Here is a 25,730-nt window from a genome sequence, read left to right as displayed (position 1 = left end):
TACTTCACAAGAGTAAGAATAACAGTCCAATACATATTCAAATTTCAACATTTCTGCAATATCTAATCAGTTCAGCTATTCCAATCACCACAACAATTTAAATCTCATAATAAGAGTTAAAATTATCCTAAGGAAACACAAATGGAGCAAGCTTTGGGTGTTTGTCCAACCGATGTTTAATTTACTAATTTTAACTTACATTTGTGAATTTTTGAATTATCATTTGCAATTACGTGAGTCAGAGAATCTTAGTATCCCGGCAATAGAAAATATTAGTATAAACGCCCTCACCAAATTTCTGCATCAATACACTAAAAACATTAGGTAAACATTAACAATCAAAAAAATTAAAGACAAAATACAGCACATGATGTTATAGGACAATTAATATACATGCATGTCCAAAAATTTGTAACCAGGGAAGATGAGACAATGCAGTACAAACAAATTAAGTGTTTGAGACGTCTAATGCAATCTTCAGCCTCTCAAGATCACATCCCCATTGAAACACTTCTCCATGTGGATACAGTTTTCAAGTCCCCTCAAAGTAACGACGTATGATGTACATGATGCAGAATACAATCCTCAAACTCCCTTGGAATGTGACAACATTTTGTAAGCAATCCGTGCATCATTGAAAAAGAACACACTTTGTCAATAAAAGCCAACGAAAGTTTGGTAAGACACTGGGTTGTTCTGATGGAATCTTGATGGCACATGTAACAAGAGAGGTATAAATTAGGCACTACTTTTCATATAAGGCCTGTGAGCCCAGAAAAAAATTTACCGAGAAAAACGTTTATGACAATTAAAAGAAAGTAAGAGAGCTTAATTTAACACGTTTGAAAGCAATCTGCCTTGATTTTCAGCTTTCCTGGATTTCTTCCAACATTTGGAATGATTTAAGCAATGCCACTTTTGAGGTTATACACAGGAATACTGTAATCTGTTATGGCTACAAAACAGGAAATATAACCCACCAGGCTAAAAACTAAAGCAAATTAATCTAGGCTATATTCTTATTCAATATTTGATTGTCTTTTCCCAATAGTCCTTCATAACCCACACTTGTTAGATACATCAAAGAGTGACATTCTAAGGGTAATAGACATGCAATGGAAATAAGTAAAACCTAAACCTAAAAAGAGTATTTCCAGACTTAGTTTCCCAAGCTGATTTGGATTCGTATTCTACCCTCAAATGACATTTTTCTGAATATCAAGAAAAATGGTAGAATCTGAGCACCAAGAAAAATGGTAGATCCACAGGTTTAGGGAGAAGGAGATAAATATAACCTTGATTTATTGTCACTTAGCTTCTCTCTTTATCTATTCAATAAGAATATTTATTTCTCAAATCTCTTATGCTAATAAACATTAACCCATAAAGATGTATGCAGTTGTGCATTCATCATAGGAGGCTTTGCTATCTAAACAAAAACGGAAAAACAGAAGACCTAATCAAAGATCCATACTTTAGGTTTTCACAATGCCAAGTAGACGGACAAAACTGGTAATTACATTTTATTTCTTAGGTTTAGTTCTTGTCTAGAATTTAATGTTGTCCTGACTTCGGCATTGTAATTGTTTAACTAAAGCATTACTTATATCAACTATAAAGATGATAACTCTGGCACGACTTTCTCTAGAGCTTGGCTTCCCTTAATACCTATCAGATCTGTGGGATGCTGCTTTAACCACCCTTCCCTTCTCAGTTGACATCTGATATTTAGGACTAATCACATTTTAAAATTACCCCATATTCAAATAACCCAAACACACTCATACATAGACAGACAAACACACACATGCACGCACACAAATATGTATGTACATTTACATATAATCCAGCTATCCATAGAGGTTATTGTAAAGGATTGTGATTTTTTTTTTTTTTTGCGGTACGCGGGCCTCTCACTGTTGTGGCCTCTCCCGTTGCGGAGCACAGGCTCTGGACGCACAGGCTCAGCGGCCATGGCTCACGGGCCCAGCCACTCCGCGGCATGTGGGATCCTCCCGAACCGGGGCACGAACCTGTGTCCCCTGCATCGGCAGGCGGACTCTCAACCACTGCGCTACCAGGGAAGCCCAGGATTGTGATATTTTTAACCGAGATTTTCAAACTGACTTTATTTCAACACAGTGCTTTCCTTAATTGCACATTCACTACCAATAATTTGTATTACCCAAAAGATAGAGGGCATGAGCTGTAAAACATCATAAATATCATAAAATGTTCTTATCATATGAGAGCAAAGGAAGAAGACTGTGCCATTCAAGGAAAACCAAAATGTCATAATTTTAAAATGTCATAATTTAAACCAAATCATTGCAGTCTTCTCATGTTTCTTCTTATTTGGCCCCTTTAATTCAACAAAGATCACTGCTTATTTCATCTTTCCTTTCCCTCTTCATCATATACACGTGTCCTCACACCTTTGACATGACATCAAAAACAAAACACAACACTAGCATTTATTCTGTCATTTGCATATAAACCAGTTGGGTCACACAGGTTCCAAGTGAATCATTATACTAGGTATTTTCTAAATTTTACTTAGGCATACAGGGAAGAGAAACAGTACAATTTTATACTTCTCCATTTACATACATATTATTACCTGGAGAGTGAGAAATATATCTCTTTAGAAATAGAGCAAATTTTCATGGGTGTCCAGAACTTTCAGATTTAACATTGCCTTGAGGAAAAATGAAAAGTAAATAGTGAAAAGTGAATTTGTAGCATTCTTTATAGGATATTATTAATGCTGCTGAATAAAACAGATAGGGTTTTTGGTTTTGCTTTTATTCTTTTTAAAACCTGAGCTTTAAATGCATAAGTCTAGGAGATTCGGAGGACAAAAATCAAATGATGCAAGAAACAGTCAAGTGGAAGTATATTTAGAGTAAAACTTTTTTCTTCCATACGACTTTTCTCATGGCATCTTTAACATTCTTAGAGAGTAGAGTAAAGGGTTCAGCATAGGTGTGAATAAAATGTAATATATTGAAGCTGCTTTACGAAGTTCTGGGTTATTTGGTGGTGTGAGGTAGACAAAAGAGACAGTCCCATAGAGCAAACTTACAACCCCCAGATGGGAGCTGCAAGTGGAGAAGCCTTTCTTCCTTCCTTCGCTGGAGCAGATCTTTAAAACTGTGGACACAATATCATGTAAGATACTACAGTGACAACTATTGTGGGCAAATAAAGAGGATAGCCAAACCAAGTGACACCATCTTATTGATAAAGACATTGGAACAGGAGATCTTCTCAATTGGGCTTGAATCATAGTAGAAGTGATCAATGACTCGAGAGGCACAGAAGGACATTGAGAATGTTACACTGATTTGAAGAATGGAACTGACCCAGCCACGGAGATAAGAACCAGCCACCAACTGGATACAGAGACTTCTTGACATGCGGACAGTATAGAGGAGCAGGTTGCAGATGGCAATGAAGTGGTCATAGGCCATGGCTGCCAAGACAAAGGCCTCTGTTACCATGAAAAGTGCATAAAGAAACAGCTGAGCCACACAACCTGCAAAGGATATGGTCTTTTTCTGAGACAGGATGTTGACCATGGTTCTGGGTACAATAACAGTGGAGTAGGAGAGGTCAGTGATGGAGAGATTGCCTAGGAAGAAATACATTGGTGTGTTTAGCCGGTGATCAGTCACAATGATGCCAATCATACTAAGGTTTCCCAGAAGGACCATCCCATAAACAATCAGGAATAGCAGGAAGAGGAGACTGTGGAGCTCTGGACGGACCCTGATGCTGCAAGAATGAAGTCAGTCACTTCTGAATGGTTGTCTCCTGCCTTATCATCCATGGCAAACTTCTGCTTAAAGGCATAAGAGAAAGTCAACAAGTAAAGTTTCTGCTCTTTCTCTACTCTCACAAATAACACTTCACATTTAAGAAGACTTTCTAGGGGCTTCCCTGGTGGCGCAGTGGTTAAGAATCCGCCTGCTCGTTCAGGAAACACTAGTTCGAGCCCTGGGCTGCGAAGATCCCACATGCCACAGAGCGACTAAGTCTGTGTGCCGCGACTACTGAGTCTACACTCTAGAGCCCGCGAGCCACAACTACTGAGACTGCACTCTAGAGCCCATCAGCCACAACTACTGAAGCCCTCGTGCCACAGCTACTGAAGCCCGTGTGCCTAGAGCCCATGCTCTGCAACAAGAGAAGCCACCGCAATAAGAAGCCTGCGCACCGCAAAGGAGAGTAGCCCCCACTTGCCGCAAGTAAAGAAAGCCCATGCACAGCATCGAAGACCCAACGCAGCCAAAAATAAATAAATAAAAATTTTAAAATAAATAAATAAAAAGACTTTATAGTTGACATAATACTTTCATATCCATTATTCCATTAAGCTTACACACATGGCCAAAGGAAAATTAGAGATAGTTTGACTTGCCTGAGGTAACACACCTGGTTAAAAATGGAATTTGGACTCAAGATGAAATATTTTGAATTCAAGTCTAGGGTTAATTACAACACAACATAACTTGACACTTATTTATATCTCTCTACCTTGTCAAATGAGATGTTTTGTGAGATGTCATCTGTGATTTCAAAATATTAAAATCTGATAAACTTGTACTAAGAAAAGGACACTTCCTTAAATTTCAATTTATCATTTAATATTCATCTTTATCTGTAATACTTTGCTTCAATTCAGTAATAAAAAATAAATGAAGGAAAAGGAAGCTAAAAGTACATTCCAAGATAATATGAACTTTCTACCAAAAAGAGCTCTTACAACTGCAAGTACATTACTAAATAACTAACTGTCATACTTAGAGATCTTTTAAAATGAAATCAGGCTTCAACTTCTGGAACTAGTCTAATTTTATTTAAGTGCAAAAACAAAATGTGAGTGATACCTTTATATTTTTTATCCTGTGACGTTTATTTATTTAGTTAATTTATTATTTTTTTTGCGGTACGCGGGTCTCTCACTGTTGTGGCCTCTCCCGTTGTGGAGCACAGGCTCCGGACATGCAGGCTCAGCGGCCATGCCTCACGGGCCTAGCCGCTCCGCGGCATGTGGGATCTTCCCAGACCGGGGCACGAACCCGTGTCCCCTGCATCGGCAGGTGGACTCTCAACCACTGCGCCACCAGGGAAGCCCCTGTGACGTTTATTGATCCTAGTTTTCTCTACATAAATCTGTCAAGACATCCACGTCATCTCAAACTTTTCTAAATAAGAGAAAAAAAATTGAAGTTTCATTATAAGGAACCAATCAAAAATGTTAACTGTGTAAAAGAGTATATTAGATTAGATAGCAAATTTTACTGAACTCTTAATATGATGGTTAGAGCTCAGTAGTTTTAAGAACAAATAAATATTGATTTCCCAGGAGCATCCAAATTAACCTGTTTGCATTTGGGTGACCTGTTAAGTAACCAAGACAACTTTGGTTAATTTGAAATATTTCTATTATTTCTCTATGAGACAACACATTCATTGTCAATTAAGTCGTCTAGCAATTAAGGATAATCTTACACATCTTTTCTTATAGATGGCATTTAAACCAAATGTCATTTATCCTTCCAGAGAGTGGTATGGATAATAAAAACCAGGAAACGATCCACAAAATGTCTTTACCAAATTAAAATGAATGATATAGTAACAATCAAAATTAGAGAGTATGCTGAGTTTCTTTTTGACTCTCAAAATTCCCTCAATTGTAAGAGCTTTTATTTTTTGTTTTTCTCTGGTCTGCAAAAATCCCTTGGATCCTAAAGCCTTCATGACCTTCTCTGCTTCTTTCACTTGTTTCTCCCAATAACTTTCTCAAAAAAGGACATGAGGGAATTCCCTGGCAGTCCAGTGGTTAAGACTCCACGCTTTCACTGCCGAGAGCCTGGGTTTGATCCCTGGTCGGGGAACTAAGATCTCACAGGCCACGCACTGCACACACCCCCTCCCCCCAAAAATGACATAAAGTTAATTCATATAAATTCAAATCAAGGGGGGAACAAAATAATAATACTATTCTCAGTCTCCATCCTCACTCCACTGCTCTACTACATATTTGAAATCCGTTCAAATAATTGTATAGCAATTTGGTTTTATTAGAGGATGAGGGAATGAATTAAGTTTACAGATTAACATACATGAAGACAATTATCTTTTATTCTAGAACTAATAGAATGACTCCTTTTAGGCATAAAGCTGAAGGGAGCAGTTTCAGCCATCATGTGTTGGTTTGCAATCAGGAAAAGAAGATTTAGAATAGAAATCACTTCTGAAACATGCTAAAATCATTTCACAAAACTTCTTTCTGCAAAGAGACACAAGATTAATAGGCCTTGCACTTTGCTTCTATTTAAAAAGGAGGAGGAGGAGAAGAGGAAGAATAAGGAGCAGAAGATGGAGAAGGAGAAGAAATTTTGTTCTTAAGCCAAGTCAAATGTTACTTTTTTGATGCTATATCAATAAAAGTAACATATTAATATTTCAAGGATAACCTAACCTAGGACAATATAATAGAGTAATATCATTTATATTGCTTTTGTACAAAAGTATAGAATATAAACTAAGAAAAGATTCACCTCTGTTCATAGAATTATAAAGAGTCCATATTAGGCAAGAAATAATAAAAATAGAGACAATGGAGGATTTTTATAATTTTGAATTCTTCTAAGAAGTGGAACAAGAGAGAAAAAAAGAGATCATACAATATACATCATTAGTACTATTTTAAACATCATTTATCATATTACCAGTCTGATTTAACTATGATCTTTCTTAAAGCAATGAAATATGAATTATCAGGCTTTACTTTCATCTCGATAATATTTCACTCGTGGCACAGCACATTTTGAAATTCAAGAAAAATGTATTTTAATCATATAGAAAATGTTCTTGGCTGCCTTCTAGGTGCTCATTGAAATAATTTTTGAACAGAAATACTTCAAGATTGCTTGGTAATGTCTCCTTAAAGGTTTATGAAGATCTATTAATTAATTTAAGAGGTGTACACTTGTTAAATCACTATAAATCCAGCTTTGTTTTCACAGAGATTCTAGGATAGCTCATTAACATAAAGATACCTGAGGGACCTTCAAGATGGCAGAGGAGTAAGATGTGGAGATCACCTTCCTCCCCACAAATACATCAAAAATACATCTACATGTGGGGCTTCCCTGGTGGCGCAGTGGTTGAGAGTCCGCCTGCCGATGCAGGGGACACGGGTTCGTGCCCCTGTCCGGGAAGATCCCACATGCTGCGGAGCGGCTAGGACCGTGAGCCATGGCCGCTGAGCCTGCGCGTCCGGAGCCTGTGCTCCGCAACGCGAGAGGCCACAACAGTGAGAGGCCCGCGTACCGCAAAAAAAACCCCCCCCAAAAAAAAACAAAAAAAAAAACCCAGAGAGCTTTGAAGCAAAAACAGAAAGTGTTAAATTTGCTAAATTGAGGAAGTTCCTAGATGGCCGTATATTACACTGTTTTCAGTACTTTCCACAGCGGTGAAGTATTTTAGTTGTTTTAAAAATTGAAATAGAGATAATGAGAGGTTGTCTCAGCAAAAAGTAATGAGCACAGGCTTACTCTCTGTCCTGACTCCCTGGTCCTTGAATGACACATGAAATCACTTTTTTCCTTTCTCTCTAGCTGCTAACCCACATGTGATACCGGTCAGAATGAGTTGACATCAGCCAATCCCAAATTCTACCTGCTGACCTAATCTTACACTCCAGCTAACCGCTTACTTCTCTTTTTGTGTTATAGTTTGGAAGAGTAATTTCACCACATGCTTGGATGAACCATTAAGTGGCCAGCAGCTCTTCCAAACTCAAAAATCTCCCCACACATATCAACCAATTGCTGTTGACTAAAAACAGTGAATTTTGCTCAAGATGCATGTTTTTTTAAGACACAGTGACTTTATACAGAGCAAAACATCAGAGGTGTCTTCTCCTCTGAATGGGAATTGGAGCTCCAAGGATCAAGCCCCAGACTTGAAAGAACAGCTACACCGTTCTATCTTCTCCAGAGCTCCACTTCAGCTTCATTAGACTTTGAAGGAGAGAGGTACAATATAAAAGTGATACGAGCATATACATTTCCAAATATTTCCAAAGTGCTTAGATCTATACTTTAGTACCTATATTTTTAAAGCAATATTTGTAAAGCACCTATGACAACATAAAAGAGGTACATCCTGAAACTGTTCATTATTGTTCATACAATAAATCCTGATTGAGTGCTCACTAGCAGTAAGGCGCTGTGCTAGCAAAGCTCTCTATATAATGGGACATGTGTGCATGGTACTGAACAATGTATTTTCTAAAAACTACTCAGGAAAAAATTGGCTTATGTGTATGACAGAAATACCTTTTATTCTAAGTTTAAGAAATAACTGACTTTAAATCTCATAACTTCATAAAATGGATTCATCTTTTTCATCAAAAAAATTATGTGTATAGATGTGGTACGTGATTACTTATAGGGTCAGTCAGTAGAAACAAGCTCAGCTGTAGAGTATTGCATCCCAAAGCTTCCAAATGCTAAGCAAATGTCTGTATTCCTTTAGGAGAAACCAGTATTAAAATGTAATATCAAATCAGAAATTTTCGAAACGAGTGAATGCGGACAACCGAAAATACCATGTGGTGGCAGCACGTCCCTATGATAACACTGCTTCCACACTGACTTGTCCGTGGTCAGAAAGAAAACCTTGAGTGAGATGTCCCCATTAAATCCTAAGTGTTAACCTTAGGAAGAACTTCAGGATCAATTTAGCCCAAGCTAAACTTCACCTTCCAAAGAGGAAACCTAATTTCTGAAAAATTAAGGCATTTTTCCAAAGTCAAACAAGCAGTTAGTGGACAGAACTGGGATCTGAACCTTGTCTTCTAGCCCCCAGGGCACACTCCCTAATGGTAAAAACCCTTCATTGTGCCATTTCTCTACCCCAAAGCCTCCAGACGATGGTTATCGCTAAGAGAAATGATACTATGGAATAAAATACGTAAACTGAGCAGCAAGCAGTTTTTTCGTGGGGCCTTCTCCTCTTTCTCTAGTCCCAGCTCCCCATGACCTAAGATCTCCTTTTGGTACCTTCCCATTTTCTAACCCCTCCCCACAAAATGGGAGTGATTTGGGTATCAATAGGCTCATTCACTTTTTTGGCTGAACCTCATATATTTACTTTAAATATAAAATGAATGGATGTTGCGCAAATTAAAGTAATATTAGGCTATAGAAATAGATAAACCTTTAAGTTGACTTTACAATCATTCTCCTTCAGGCTAAGTGCAGTCATTTAGTCATTCCTAGTCATTCCTAGTTTGCCTGGGCCTGAGGGGTTTCCCAGAATGTAACATTTTTACTGTACACGCTTTAGGGAAGCTCCCACACCAACCTGGTTTATTTTAGAACTCCAGTAAATCAAACCATCTTTATACTTATTTCTAACAAAACCTATTCATTTTTTTAAAACTAGAATGTATGTAGTAATAGCTAATTTTTGCCAAGTGCCTGCGAATTTCCTGGGATTCTGCTATTTGACGCATAATAACCTTTTGAGAGAAAATGTTTTATTGTTCTCATGCTTCAAACCAGTGAATTGAGGCTTAAAGAAGATAAGTAATTTAAGATTATACAATTCATAGTGGAAAAGCTAGGTTTCAAGCCCAAATCTGTTGATTCTCAGAGCCTGTGCCCTCATTCACTTCATTACACCATTTCTCATATAGAGGGAATTTTGTTCTGTCTAGAACTTTCTGCATCAGTGGAAATGTTCTATATCTGCTCTGTCCAGTAGGGTAGCCCCTGGCCATCTGTGACTACTGAACATTTGAAATATGGCTTATGTGACTGAGAAACAGAATTTTAATTTTCCTTCATTTCAATTAATTTAAATTTAAATATCTGTCTGTGACTAGTGGACAGTAGAGGTCTTGGTGTGTTACATCAACATACAGGCAGACCTCAGGGATAGTGCAGGTTCGGTTCCAGACCACCACAATATAAATCAAATATCGCAATAAAGCGAGTCACACAGATCTTTTGGTTTCCCAGTGCGTATAAAAGTTATGTTTACATTATAGTGTCGTCGATTAAGTACGCAATAGCATTATGTCCAAAAAAAAAACCAGTGTACCTACCTGAATTTTAAAATATTGCTAAAAAATGCTAACATCATCTGAGCCTCCGGCGAGTAGTAATCTTTTTACTGGGGGCGTCTTGCCCTGTTGTTGATGGCTGGTGACTGATTGGGGTGGTAATTGCTGTAAGGTAGGGTGGCTATTGTAATTGCTTCCAATAAGACAACAATGAATTTTGCCACATCAATTGACTGTTCCTTTCACAAATGATTTCTCTGTAGCATGCAGTACTGTTTGATAGCATTTTACCCACAGAAGAATTTCTTTCAAATTTGGAGTTAATCTTCTCAAACCCTGTCACTGTTTTTTCAACTAAGTTTGCATTATATTCTAAATCCCTAGTTGTCATTTCAACAATCAATTAAGTTTAGCATTTATATGGGTGTGATTCATGGCCCCCTAAAACAATTACAGTAGTAACCTCAAAGATCACTGATCACAGATCACCAATAAGAAATATAATACTAATGGGAAGGTTTGAAATATTTCAAGAATTATAAAAATGAAGATTTTGCTCACGAAGTGAGCAAATGCTCTCGGAAAAATGCTTCCGGTAGACTTGCTCCACTCAGGGTTACCACAGACCTTCAATGTGTAAAAATTGCAGTATCTGCAAGGTACAATTAAGGGAAGTGCAATAAAACAAGGTGTGCGTGTAATATAATAAAAAGAGAAAGGGCATTAGAGTCAGCCTCCAGCTGTGTGAACTAGAGTGACATTTTTAGCTTTAAATCTCTAAGATTCGGTTGACTCATGTATAAAATGAGGATAATTATAATTGCACCAGAGAGTTGTTGTTTTAATGAGATATATAAAATGTTTGGCACTAATAATCACTAAACATGTTTCATTTGCCCCTTAAAGATCTAAAGGGTTTGGGCAGGAAATTGCATAAGCGCCACTTAGCACTTCTTCCAATGTTTGACAGTTCATGTCAGAAAATTCTCCAGTGTCTCTCCCATTGTAGAATAATTTGGGTTCTTTCACTACATTCTCTCTTAGAATTATTGCTGGGCTTAAACTTCTAATGACAAATGTAAAGTACCCCACAGTTATCTCAGTGACCAGAACACAGTAATGTGCAATAATGTTTCTTTTCCCCCTTACCTCCCTTAGGACTTGGAATAATTGGTCTTTTAAACCCCACAAAACATCCTTGATGAAGAAGGTAGGAAAGGGTGGGAGGAATATCCTATCTGAATATCCTATCTCTACTTCTCTGAGATCAAAGGATAATTGAACTCACTTTGGGCTCAGGCATGTTCAAGAAACTAGTGCTATACTATCTCTGCGATCATTTGATATGTGAGTACAGTCGTCCCTCTGTATCCACAGGGAATTTGTTCCAGGACCCCTGTGGATACCCAAATCAGCAGATGCTCAAGTCCCTTATATAAAATGGCATAGTATTTGCATGTAACCTACACACATCCTCCCGTATACTGTAAATCATCTCTAGACTACTTATAATACCTAATACAATGTAGATGGTATGTAAATAGTTGCCAGAGCGGGGTAAATTCAAAACGCTTTTTGGAACTTTCTGGAATTTTTTTCGAATATTTTTGATCTGCAATTGGTTGGATCCATGGATGCAGAGCCCGCAGATACAGAGGGCCAACTGTATATTAGAATGATTGAAAAACAGTGTGATGAGCCTAATTTCATTCTGACCCTGATTTGTTCTGTGGTCATTTTTCATGTTGTGCCTCAGATTTCCCATCTAGGAAATGGGTAGAATCACCTTAAATCTCCCTCAGAATTATGTTAGGATTAAGATCCTTAATTGGGGCTTCCCTAGTGGCACAGTGGTTGAGAGTCCACCTGCCGATGCAGGGGACACGGGTTTGTGCCCCGGTCCGGGAAGATTCCACATGCCGCGGAGCAGCTAGGCCCATGGGCCATGGCCGCTGAGCCTGCGGGTCCGGAGCCTGTGCTCCGCAACGGGAGAGGCCCCAACAGTGAGAGTCCTGCGTACCGCAAAAAAAAAAAAAAAAGATCCTTAATTGTATAAATCCTCCTATTAGTATAATTTACATTTTCATATCACTAATCTCTCATGACCATCTACTATAGCACTATATGTGATGTAAGTTGTAGCTTTTGTAAACCACTTTCGTAAACTGTAAAGCACTAAGCACTAATTATAATCATTCTGTTAGGCAGAAAATATCATCTTCATTTTACCAATCTGGAAATGGATGTTCAACAAATTAAGTGACTTGCCCAAGTCACACTCAAGTGTAATATCGTTGACCACAAAAATCACTGACTTGATCACTCTTTTTCAGAAAAGGATGTTAAAACCAATCCCCAGTGTGTTGAATGAAATTAATAGGTTTAGCCTTTCACGAAAGTGATATGATTGGTCCTTCAGAGGAACTTGCCTGAACGAAGTGTTATAAGACACTGGACTCCGCCTGGTGAGGGTGAGATGGATGACTGGTCTCCTGGTGTCATGCTTCCTCTTCGCCCAACCTCTTAAAGAGGTAATTAAGGAATGTAGCTGCAGTTCTCCTCTGCAGCCACTAGGTGGACACCCCGTCTAATCCTGAGGTGCTGGTGTAACAGGCTTAGAAGGTTGAGGATTTCCAGAATTAACGGCCCCAGAGGGAGGGGCTCTCCCCAAGGCTGCACGTGAGTGAACAGCATGGTGATTAAGCCCTGAGATTTAATCACTTGACCAGAGATAAACTGGAAATAAAATCATAGTGGACCCCTGTCCTGCCCATACCCTGGTCATCCTGCCACTTCAGGGCCTTGGCCTAGGTGTTCCAATCTCAGTGGCTCCTTAGCATCCCACCAGCCCTGAAAGTTCAGCGTTCTCGAACTCTAGGCTCACAGATCAGGTGTCAAGTTAGGGCCTTAGCCTGGGCCAGAGGGAGGTGTTGACCCCTTCCCCAAACCTGTTGAATCAGAAAAGGACCCTATCTGAAGTTACAGAAAGAGGTTGACCAGAAAGAGACAACAGGGACACAGTAACCTGTACAGAGGCTTCTAAAGATGGTAGGAAAAGTGGGAAAATAAGTCTTTGCCCAAGGAAGAGGCTCTTTATTTTGTGCCTGTTTCCTTAGTCCAAATTTGCGAAAGCCTGTCTATAAGACAACCCCTGGTATTTATACCCCCCTTGGGTCTTTTCTTCTACCTCTTAGGAAGGCCTGATACACGCCCTTCTCAGATTCCCCTTGGTGACTCCTTCCTCAAACTGTTGCTGCTGCTGAGCCATCTGTCATCCCCCAGTGTCTGCAGCCCCCTCCGGAAAGCTGAGTCCCAGCAAGCTGTGACCCAGGCCCAGGGACAGGATGCTGCGGTCACAGCAGGATCTCTGCGAACTGGGGAGGGAGCAGAGGAAGAGAGAGGCTTGATTTGAACTTCACAAAGTAAAGACGCTAGACATTTGTTTTTAATTCAAATAAATATTTATAAGACAGATTCTGTAAGACACCCTTTTAAAGGTTAGTCCCTGCCCCCCAACAATCATAAAGTATGCCCTTAATGAGTTAGGAAGGACTGTAGAATCTGTAACACTTTATCAATCATACACGTTTAAGATCATTGAATCAAGCCCCTTTAACTTTACATTGAATAAATAGAGATCCAAAATTGGAAGATGCAAAGGTACTGAAATTCACACGCACACACACACACACACTATATGTGTGTGTGTATATATATACGTATATATATGTATATATATACGTATATATGTATATATGTGTTTATATATGTATGTATATATACACACACACACACATATATATATACATATATAACTTAAAATGTGTATTACCTCTTCTCTAATTAGTAGGAGAGACAATATATTTTTATAGGTATAGGGATCTGGTGAGATGGAGATGGGGGTAAGGATAAGGAGGCCACCCACTGCCCTAATGAGGGTCTGGACTACAGTTGGGAAATTGATAAATGTGGTTTTAAAAAGGTTAATACAAAAACCTGCAAATAACACCAGTGAGGTAGGAACTGTCCTGAAGACTTAAAGGAAGGAGCCAAATCCATCTGGCTGATTTCAAGAAATCGGCACAAATCAAGTTCTCTTGGGAGGAGAGAAGTGGGGGAGGGGTAGATGATAAGAATTCCAAGCAACAGCACACATAGGAGCAAAAGCACGTCTAGGAAAGTCCAAAAGCAGAGTCTGCACTAATGGAAAAACAAATGTGTTCTGTTTTGGCAAGTGTATAAAGTTCGTAATCAGAAGTATTTGGGTAAATGATAAGAGTGGTAGATTGAGGCTGTTGGTAGAAGCTTTGAGTGACAGACTGTTCTCAGTGTTACTACTTAATTCAATAAGAAATGGGGAATCTCTTATAATTTCTTAAAAAGGAAGTGTTCTAATAAGATGCTGTCAAAAGTAAGCACTAGGCAAACTGAAAAAAAGGGACAGGTTTATTCTGTGCCTAAGAATCAAGTTTCTCAGATCAAATCAAATCATCAAATCAAATACAAACCTCAGCTGTCTGAGTCTGTCCATTCACTCACCCTCTGATCCAACTCCCAACCCCCATCATCCACCCATATTGCCCCCTGGAGAGAACACCTGGGCCCTGCGCCTAGCTCAGCCTCAGATTTACACAAATGTCTCAGATTGGCAGGAATATTCCTGATGTCATAATCGCAGAGTTTCTCTAATAAATACATCAATTTGGAATTTTAAAAAACAGTTACATGGTAATTCATGTTTGTTTTCTTTGCAAAAATTTAGGGTGGAGAGGTAAAAAGTAAGGGCTATAGACAAGGTACATTTAACAAAATTTTGAAAGTATAACAAGATGTCTAGGAAATACGGATATAAATATAGATATAGATGGCTAATTGTGAAGTAGTTCTAGTTTAGTTGGAAAGTAATGCAGGATTATTAAAAGCTAATATCCAGGGCTTCCCTGCTGGCGCAGTGGTTGAGAGTCCGCCTGCCGATGCATGGGACACGGGTTCGTGCCCCGGTCCGGGAAGATCCCACGTGCTGCGGAGCGGCTAGGCTCGTGAGCCATGGCCGCTGAGCCTGTGCTCCTCAACGGGAGAGGCCACAACAGTGAGAAGCCGTGTACAGCAAAAAAAAAAAAAAAAAAAAAAGCTAATATCCAGCTGAAGTCTAAAAACCATTGTCAAACCTGCAGATGTTTTATCTGCACAGTAACATTCTGACTCTTTGAACATCACTGAGTAACTAACCCATTTAAAAGAAAAAAAAAATTTTATCCAGCTCTGGTCAGCAGAACAAAAATAAACAAATGACCTGTAACCTTATATGATGTCCTGTTTGCTTTTGAAATTCTTGGTGTAATAGCAAAACAAATGAGGTGTCTCTTTATCCCACTATAATGCTATTATCCTCATATAATTAATATACCAATATTTAGGATAGTTGGATATGAAGTTACCTCTCTCAGTTTTCAGAACCCCAGAAATCTGAAGTTCTCCCCCAAACAGAAGTGTCTGTGACCTAGGCAAGCAATTCTGTTGCTACCCCGTTACCCTTTTCTACCCTAAGACACTCTCAGTCCCTTTCTCTCAGACATATGTGAAGGCCTAGAAACTGCCCTCCCCAATCCCTTTCCTTTCTGGAAGAAAATGAATATAAGAGAGCAGAGCTATTCCCCCTGGGGCTCCACATGCCTGATTTCCATAGGAAACAATCCTCGGGCCTCTGATCCGATTGTTTTGGTGTAGAGGCTGGGTGAGAGGGCAGTGGAGGTAGCTGGGAAAGGGGCTGCCCACCCTCTAATGAGAGGCAGGACTGCGACGGGGTTCGTGACAGATGGGGTATGAATACCAGACTGGCACCTTGAAAAATTTCTCGTGAGCCTCGGAGGGATGGGAGAGGAGTCCAGGTCTGGGCCATTTCTGCCTCTGATTCACTCCCCATTTATCAAGGAGGCCCTGCAATCTATGTCTCCCTAAATCTGATTCAGAGAAAATACACCACCCTAACAGACTGAACAAAAATTCCTCCAGGATACATTGGTTAAGCACATCTTCTCCAAAATGGACCACTTTGGTCCCACGTCAGGATACCAGCCACTGACATTGAATCTTGCCGCTTCTCTGTGTAAAAATGCCAGTGTCTCCCTATCACCAGTAGGATCAAGTCCAAACACTTTAGGCTGGCACTACTCGGTTACAGTTTACCTGAACTCATCCTTAACCAACCCCCTCCACACGCATCACCACCCACCGGTACTACTCACTGATCCCTTAGAACATTCCTTAGTCCCAGGACACCTCAGTTACTCTCAAGCTTGTCCTTTGCCCTGGCATCGCCACTGCTTGGAATGCTTCTCTCTACTTTTACCCCTTAATGCATAACTTAAATGTCTTTCTAACAGTCTCTGTCTTCTCTCTATACAAATTTCCTTTCCCTGTGTCATGTAGTACTGGATCGATCCTTTCATACTAGCAAATATTAGATATTTTGTGGCAACGTAATATCTGTCTCTCCCTAGACATCAATGCCCTTGAAGCATGGAGCAGCATCTTATGCTTTTTATTCCAACACTAGATCCTGGAGACACTTTTAATAAGTGCCTATGAACTGGATAATTGCAACAATGCTGCCACGTCTGGTTCTGATGCTTGCTCTGTCTCTTCAAGTTGTGGTTCTTTTTTTACCTTTTGGTATTCCTTGCAATTTTGTCTTGGTAACCAGACATGTTGTACTGGGTAAACGGAACTGCTGCAAATAGGCCTTTAGTGATGTGGTTGTGAGGTGTGGGGAGAGGAGAAGCATGTGTGTCCTATGATCAGGTGTCTGGCTTCTAATGAGCGTGTGCCTCTGGACTGTGAACTTCTCAAGAGCTTCTCAGTTTTCTTCTCCCCGCCTTAGGTGGACACAACAGCTGGAGATGGCTGGTGTGGGGCATTTCCTACCCTCTAGTCAGTTAGGCTCTGCTGAACTAGTTTCTCCAGAGGGCAGGCCTTGTTAAGAACAGAGTTCTCCAAAGTATTTCAAAACTGTTCCTCTTCCGCTCCAACTGCTTGAAGCATGCAGGGATTTTTCTCAGATACTTGCTGTGAGAATCTGGTCAAGCTCCTAGAAGTAAATCACAAAACTGTGCCCATCTCCCATGATGGGTCCCCTTGGAGTTTTTAACTCTCAGAGGCGTCCACATGGAGCCTCCAGCAATTCATCATTTACAGAGCAGGTCACCCTGCCCTGCCCCTGCTTCCCACAGAGGTGTCACTTGTGAGCATCTGCTCTGGTAAACCCAATCTCGGGGGCGGTGGTTTGCCTTGTGTGCTTCCCTCTCTTGTGAATCCAAGAAGAGTTGTTAGTTTTTCAGTCTTCGCAGCTTTTTACTTGTTAGACAGAGTGGCAACTCCCAAGCTCCTTACATGAGGAACCAGAAACTAGAATTCTGCCTATGAACTTGCAGTTTTGGATTTCAGCCATTTCTTGAGACTTTAGATGTCTTTGGAGCATAAACTGCATTGCGTTCTCCTTCTTTTAAATTCCCTTTACCTCCATGCCAGGTCCACAAAGTGTAAGACACAAAGTATAAACATATTAAGAAATATGTTTGCTTACAGACTACTATTTGGTTGGTGCCTTCCATGTGCCAGTTGTTCTACATATATAGCCCTCTCTATTCTCAAAAACCCTCCTGTGAGGGTCACACCGTCTCACAATTTACAGATGAGGAAGACTGAATCTTAGGGAGGAGCTTGCCTACTGCCACACGAGCAGTAAATATCAGAAGCTGTCGCAGCAAAAATAGAAATGAGACTTTTCTGATAAACAAGGAAAATAAGCAACAATGAACAGGCTGGGGAAATAGCTATATATATACAGGCCTGAAAGAGTTAAGCAATCTTGGTTATATTCTTTAGCTGTTGCTACTAACAAACACTTGTAGCTAGACTGGTCCTTCACAAAGCTAAACAAAGCTAATTACTCTCTGATTCCATATGAATTGGACCCTGCACCTGGCATTTTCTCGCTGCATTCTCTTGTAGCAAATCACCCCTTGTAGCTGTTTACATTTCAGAAAGAAGGTCTCAGGCCCATAACCCAGAGATGAACGGACCCAATTACCAGGCTAGGCTGCCTTACACCAGCAGTGACTGTTTAAAAATATTGCAAGAAGAAGAATGCAAGACCTTCACCACTTCGATCCTTATCACTTATCCTGGACTGCGAGTTCCACCTATAAGACCCCCTGTAATTCCCCAAGACAGGGGGGCACAGTTCTTGAGGCACTAGCCTGCTGTGTCTTCCCTTCTGCCTGGCAGAAAAATAAAGCCATCTCTCTCTCCCTCCAAAATCTCTGTCTCCATGTTTCTGTACAGCATCAGTGCACAGGGAAGCTGATATTTCGGCAACAAAGCATCATTGGAGCCCTGGTCTAGCTCTAAAGCTTAGCCTAAGAACTTCTATGCATCTCATTAGCTTGCAGATTTACTAAGAAATTTGTTCTGTATGGTCTGCTATTGTGCTTTTCCTATGCCTCAGAGAAAAGGTAGGAAATAGGAGTATTTCATAGAAGTTTCTGATCCCTTTGGATAATGTGTAATGCAAATTGGAGGGAGAAAATAAATGGGGACAAAATGTTCCACTTTCAGATGAAACTCATTTTCTGCAGATAAGTTATAAGTATTGCAGCTTTATGAGATGTTGAAAATATAGTAGAGGGAAACTGAAAAAGGAAGTACAGTTAACCCTTAAGTAACACGGGTTTGAACTGTGCAGATCTACTTATACGTGGATATTTTTTCAATGGGTATATTGGAAAAATTTTTGGAGATTGCAACAGTTTGAAAAAACTCACAAACTGCATAGCCTATGAATGTCGAAAAAATTTATATTAGGTATGTCATGAATGCATAAAATATATGTAGATACACATATAACAGAAAATACGTGTTAATTGACTGTTTATGTACTGGTAAGGCTTTCAGTCAACAGTAGGCTATTAGCAATTAAGTTTTGGGAGAGTCAAACGTTATACATGGATTTTCGACTCGCCAGGGTCAGCACCCCTAACTCCAGTGTTGTTCAGGGGTCAACTGTGATTGTACGTAGGGAGTACAGTGAAAAGAACACTGTTATGAGTGTGAATGACCCTGGATATGGCTTTGTCATCCAATATCTAGACCTGGGGTCATGAACACGTTGCTAAATATCTCATAAATTCACCTACTCACCAGTAAAATTAAAGGAATTGAACTGGATGAAATTGTAGTCAATCTAGATAAATAATTGCATTAGGTTCTAGTCTGTTTTATTCTAGTGTTCTCCATTATATTGTAATGATTTAGGCAGGGGAGCTTAGAAGAGCCTGGCCTATATATAGTAAGCACTATACAGATAAATTTTGAATGGCTGAAGGCAAACGTAGCAACATTAACGACTGCTCCAAATACATTGAGGGGGCTAGAAGGTAGGACTTATTTTGCTGTTTCCATTCGGACTTAAGAGGAGTAAAGGATCTAATTCCAATTAAAATATTCGGGGTTAGGTATCTAGGAGGAGAGGTTGGATAAAAGGTAACTGGGCAGAAAGAACAAAAGCCCAGAAGAAACACAGGAAGTGTGGATTGAAGGAAAATAAGTTTTATTTCAGATTTGACAAATACCTGGAGATCCATCGTGTTTGTCCCCACCCCAGTTTCTCAGGATGGAAAAAACCTCACCGTATGAAAAGAGAAGGAAACCCCCTCACTCTTGGAGCTTTTGAAAAACAAAGATAAATAAAGGAGGTTAGATCCTCATCTGAGCCCGATTTTCTGCAAAGCTGGCTGCATTAAATGCTAATCCTTCAGGCCTTAGGGGGCTGCCCCACTCAGTCTATGACCCCTAATCCCCTCTTATAGGTCCCCTAGAGTAAGTGATACTGTGCTAAGTGCCCGGATGGGACCCTGGCCACATCTGGTCCCAGGACCCTCTGCTCTGCATTGAAATAGAAGGATGGATAAACAATTTGGACTTTGTCTTATTCTCCCTTTGAAGGATGCAACCTTATTACCCAAAGTGCTGCGCTCCTGACTCAATTAGTCTGCTAATGTGATTATATGCTAATCTGGGTTTTATTTTGCATCTGATTTTCATGTTATTTGCTTGATTTTAAAATAGAAGCCCTCCCGTGTATGGTTCCCACTCCCTAATACAGTGCATGAATTCTTACTCCCTACATGACCCAAGTGTTCTACAATTCAATTTAGATCAGTCTAATGTGAGAACCTTTGTAAGGACACAGGTCCAGCTCTCTTTTTCGACATTTTATAAATCCTCAAAATATTATTGGTTCAGTCCCAGACACAAATGTGTCCATTGAAAGAAGAAAGAAAAGTTTTAGCCACTTAAAAAAATTCCTCCAAAGAAATCTGGCTACATGGTAATGGATTATGAATGACTCTTATATTGATAGATATATTTTTAATTTTGCTTCTCTGTTTTTAATAATTTTTGACAGTAACAGTAATAAACACAGCAAATATTTAAATAGCACTTGCTTTACGGCACAATATTTGCGCAAAAAATCTTTGAGGAAGATACCATTATTATACTTGTTTTAAAAATAAGGAAACTGAGGCACAGAGAAATTTTGTATGCCCGATATCAGGTTACTAGTAAGAGGCAGAACTGGGATAAAGGATGCTTTTATTACTTGTTTAATGAAAAGTAAAAATAAAATATTTATATGTAAAGAATATTGCCACGTTGCCATATAGATGGATGAATATTGAAACAGTTTTGTAACTAAGTTCATGCAGAATTTCAGGAAAGCCATGTATTGCAGTGGGACTCCCCAGACTTATACTTTAAGTTATAACATTTCAGGTAAGAATAATTATAATTGGGTCAAGGGACAAGGGTCTTCCCTTCCATGCAAATAGCATGGGAAAAAAAAACCACTTCGCTTTTTAAAATTCACTTTATTTTTTAACTGGCTTGCTCAGTGTTCCCTTTGGAAAAGGGAATTAAGCAAAGCAGGAAAATAGGGTAGCGAAGAGATAAAAGAGGACAAGAAGACAGTCTTTCTCAAGTATTTCTTCTTGAGAATACATTATTCTTCTCAGTAAGCTTGTATTTAATGAATATTATACATTAATTAAAGATGGGCTCAGGGCAAAGGATATAGAGATTAGTGGTGTGGGGAGGACATCCCTGAAATCAAAGAGATTTAACACAGTAAAGAAAAAAAATGAGCAAAAACAAGTAGCAAATGTCTCTAATGCAAGGCAAACTAGGATAGATTTCATCGGGAGGATTCCATTGTGCAATGGAGGTTTAGGAGAGGAAAACAGATCACAACTCTCTGAGATTCTTCTAAGGGTACATTCTTAGGAAATGCCAGAAGGCTGGACTGTGAAAGATGGGTACAATTTTGGATTACAGAAATAAAGGAAGGGGTCTTCCCTGGTTAAGAATCCGCCTGCCAATGCAGGGGACACGGGTTCAGTCCCTGGTCCGGAAAGATCCCACATGCTGTGGAGCAACTAAGCCCGTGCTCCACAACTACTGAGCCTGGACTGTAGAGCCCGCGAGCCACAACTATTGAAGCCCACGCGCGCCTAGAGCCCGCGCTCCACAACAAGAGAAGCCACTGCAATGAGAAGCCCGTGCACCGCAACGAAGAGTAGCCCTCACTCGCTGCAACTAGAGAAAGCCCGCGTGCAGCAATGAAGACCCAACGCAGCCAAAAATAAATAAATAAATAAATGAAAAAAAAAAAAGTAAAGGAAGAATGAACGTCTCTAAGGCTCTCTGGCAGAATTTGTATGGGTTCCAACAGAATGAGATCTTTCTTGAAATCCAAAGGACAGGCTATTCCATTGCCTAAAGCTTTACCATTTAGGAAGAGGAGGGAGACGGTGAGAGGTGAAGATTCAGGAGTCTCAGAAAAGAGAGTCAAAGCCATAAAGATTGTGGGTATACCTGGGCTCTACCTGAGAAATTAGGGTAAGAAAATCAAAGAAAACTTTGTTTCCTCTGGTCTTGTCCTGAAAAAAGACAAAATCTAAAAATACTTTTCTCTACAGTTCTGATGAACCTAGTGGCAGGACAGGAATAAAGACACAGACGTAGAGAATGGACTTGAGGACACAGGGAGGGGAAAGGTTAAGCTGGGATGAAGTGAGAGAGTGGCATGGACATATATACACTACCAAATGTAAAATAGATAGCTAGTGGGAAGCAGCTGCACAGCATAGGGAGATCAGCTCGGTGCTTTGTGACCACCTAGAGGGGTGGGATAGGGAGGGTGGGAGGGAGACACAAGAGGGAGGGGATATGGGGATACATGCGTATGTATAGCTGATTCACTTTGCTATACAGCAGCAACTAACACAACATTGTAGAGCAATTATACTCCATAAAGATGTTAAAAATAAATGAATAAAAATAAAAATACTTTTCTCCCTTAAAAAAAATCATTGATATGAGTTCTGTTCTTTCCTCACTGTGTTCAGTCAGGTTTTGCCCAGCCCCTAACGGCAGGCCCTGCTAGCACAGATGGGGCCTTTCAACCTAGCCTGAATTTCTATTCTCTGGCTAGCAGCAGACTCCAGCCAACACAAAACTCCCCTCTAATTGTAAATGAATCCACACTTTTATAGTTCATTACCTCTCTGATAGATAAGATTAGATTAGGCTGAAGCCGTGGCTGGCCCAGACATCGCCCAGGTTGGAGCACAGAGAACAGAAAAGGGAGAGGACTGAGATAGGAAGAAGGTACCTGACAGAATGCTCCATCTTTCCTCACAGCCGTTAACACATTTCTGTCCACTCCAGCCTTTCCCAGCTCACGCCCCTGCCCAACACATACACACATCCACCCTTTAGGGATTAAAGGTTGAGATTCTGTAAAATCAGAGGTGGAAAGAGATGCATGGGACTTAACGATCATCTAGCCATGGCCATTTTGTTCTATAAATGAGGAAACTGAAGCCCAGATAGGGAAGGAAATTACTCAAGCCAAACAACTGGGAACCTGGGTGTGATGCCACGGAAATGAGCTACTGGGATCTTCTTCAAAAGAACCTACTGCAGGGAGCACAGCTGGCTGACATCCCTCTAGATCCACCACCATGGATGCCATGTTACCCCTGTGGTCTCCCTGTTAATGACTAACCACAAGACAGGCCCTACAACATGCAGGATTCCTCCAACAGGCCGTTTGGACTCAGGGACTCACCAATGACACCGCCAAAACTTTCTTACAACTATGCTGTGGTCTGAGTCTTCCTACACAATCCTGCTTCCTTCCCCTCTCCTGTCATAGGTATCAGACCTGCATCGAGATCTGAGGGATTTCTCTTCCCACTCCTGTTCTCTCCCCTGTCCCCTTAATCCTTCATAGGCATTTCTCCCCCCAAAATCTCTTGCTGATCTAATCATATCTTGGCATCTGCTTCTGAAAGATTTCAAATTAACATACGTGGTCTCTTGGTTTACAGTTGAGTGATACCTTCTTCCCCAACGAAACATAATTATGTATTTACTCAGTGACACTGTCATAAGAAGTCCCCACTATAGACTTGTTTGAACATAATCTTTCTTTCTTTTATCAGTTCTTTCTTGGAGTAAAATTCTCTAGTGAGTCATGGGGGTCTTTAGTTTGTTTTCATTTCCCAGGGTCACATGTGGCATAACTTCAGACAAGTCCTCCCTAGACACAGGTGGAAGCACAGTGGTTGTTAGACCCCTTCCGCCATGGCAGCCTTAAATTATGTGAGAGCAACAAACTGCAACAAACAAGCTCTTTGGGTTCTTTTCTGGAACTATTTCAGTCTGCCTATTTGATTCCTTTAAACTCCATATTAACACACTGTCTTCCAAAGAGCACTGCCCTGATTGCAATTATTGGAGGAATTGGGCCAGAATTTAAAGAAAGGATTATTCCTGAACAAATTCTGATGAAAATGGGCTCCCTCAACCTCAGCTGAAAAGATTAACAACTGTCCAATCTCCTACAGCCAGCAAGTCTTTGTAAATAACTCCCAATCTCTCTACTGTGAGTTTATCTGCCAAGGATTAAACTGAGAGGCTGCTCCCAAAACCTGTATTAAAATAACCACAAAATATAGCCCTCTGGTTCCTGGCAGCTGTTGAATTCAAAGTGCAGGACTTGGAAATCTCTCTCCAACCGGGTGTGGAGAGATGGGAGTGTGAGGTGGGTTAGGGAGGAGAGTAAAAGGGGTTGCCTGAATTAGAAAGTGTCTGGAGGGATAGAAGTTGTAATTAATTACTGGATACAATCAGAAAGGTCAGAAAAGTTCTGTCTTTACGTTGTTTTAATGGAAAACATCCCAACATAGTGGAAAGAATAGGAGACTTGTAATCAAAAGGCTTGTCCGAGTTCAAAGTCAAAATCAGCCACTTGTCACATGCCTAGTTTCTCATCTGAAAAGAAAAATAAAACTGGCCATGTTACTTGTCTCACACTGAGAATGAGATATGATTCATTTGCTACGTTTTAGGAACTATAACCTGCTTGTGAGGAAAAAAATACCACTGAAATTCACCAATATCTGTTTTTCTGCCCTTACCTAGAATATAAGGTGAAGCTGGGCATATGGTGGCTCAACGTCCCTCACAGCTATGCATGGCTGTGTGACTAAGTTCAGGTCACTGGTGTATGTAACTTACAGATCATTCTCCAAGAGCAAGCTTGTGCCCACCTTCTCTTCTCTCTACCCCCACCCCCTCCCCCATCGCTGTCCTTCCTTCTGGCTGGAATGTGACTATGATGGCAGAAGCAAGAGTAACCATCTTAGAGATGAATAAAAGCTGCATGTTTAGAGACTCACAGTCCTAGAGAACAGACTTGTGGTTGCCAAGGGGGAGGAGGGGTGAGGGAGGGATGGATTGAGAGTTTGGGATTAGCAGATGCAAACTATTAGATATATGTATAACTGCATCGCTTTGCTGTGCAGCAGAAGCTGACAACATTGTACATCAACTACACTTCAGTAAAACAATTTGTTTTTAAGCTGCTCCTTTAGGATGGCAGCAAAACAAGAGAGAAGGATCCTGAGTCCCTGAAAACTGTGGTTACCCTACTATTCTTGGTCACACTTCCTAGAGTTTTTGTAAAGGAAAAATAACCTTCTATCTTAAGTCACAGATATTTTGGACTTATTTGATACAGTGACTAAAAGCTGATATCCTAACCACTATACCACTCTATAAGCATAAATTATTTTTTATTCATTAATATTATTCCAATAGCTGCGTGAGAGCAGGGGTATCGCGAAGCCCTACGATCTACATGATCCTGGAGTAGAGTTCCAAGTTTTAGGCCCTAAGCTCAGCATCTTCCATCAAACCGGACAGTTTTCATTTTCTTTCTAGTTTGATCCAAAGAAAACATTAATAGTATTATTTTGAAATGGCTCTGCGTCCTAAGTATATTACAATAGGCGGGGACTGCCAGACTCCTCCACCTCAGTCTTCACCTTAATTAAGCTCTCCAGGGCTTCCTTTTTTCACAAGCGGTTGAGCCCTTTAGTTCACAAAATCCTCTTCTCTTCTTTCTTCTCTTATTTAACTACGTGTCTCTTTCCTCTTCCCTCTATCCTCCATTAGCAACAAGCCTTGCAAACAGTTCTCCATTTTCTTCTCCCTCAATATACTTTTTTAATCTGCT

General features: G+C 40.2%; 1 protein-coding gene and 1 pseudogene across 1 annotated transcript in view; one reads left to right on the top strand and one right to left on the bottom strand.

Annotated features, from left to right (window-relative positions):
• Positions 1-25,730, top strand: part of TESPA1 (thymocyte expressed, positive selection associated 1) — a 154,343-nt gene that overhangs the window by 21,455 nt on the left and 107,158 nt on the right. The window lies entirely within an intron of this gene.
• LOC114885190 lies at positions 2,901-4,154 on the bottom strand (annotated as a pseudogene).

Source organism: Monodon monoceros, unplaced genomic scaffold, assembly GCF_005190385.1.
Source record: "Monodon monoceros isolate NGI ecotype Baffin Bay Population unplaced genomic scaffold, NGI_Narwhal_1 Super_Scaffold_6, whole genome shotgun sequence".
Classification (NCBI taxonomy): domain Eukaryota; kingdom Metazoa; phylum Chordata; class Mammalia; order Artiodactyla; family Monodontidae; genus Monodon; species Monodon monoceros.
The sequence above is the reverse complement of the archived record's forward strand: the minus strand, read 5'-3'. Positions and strand labels throughout refer to the sequence as shown.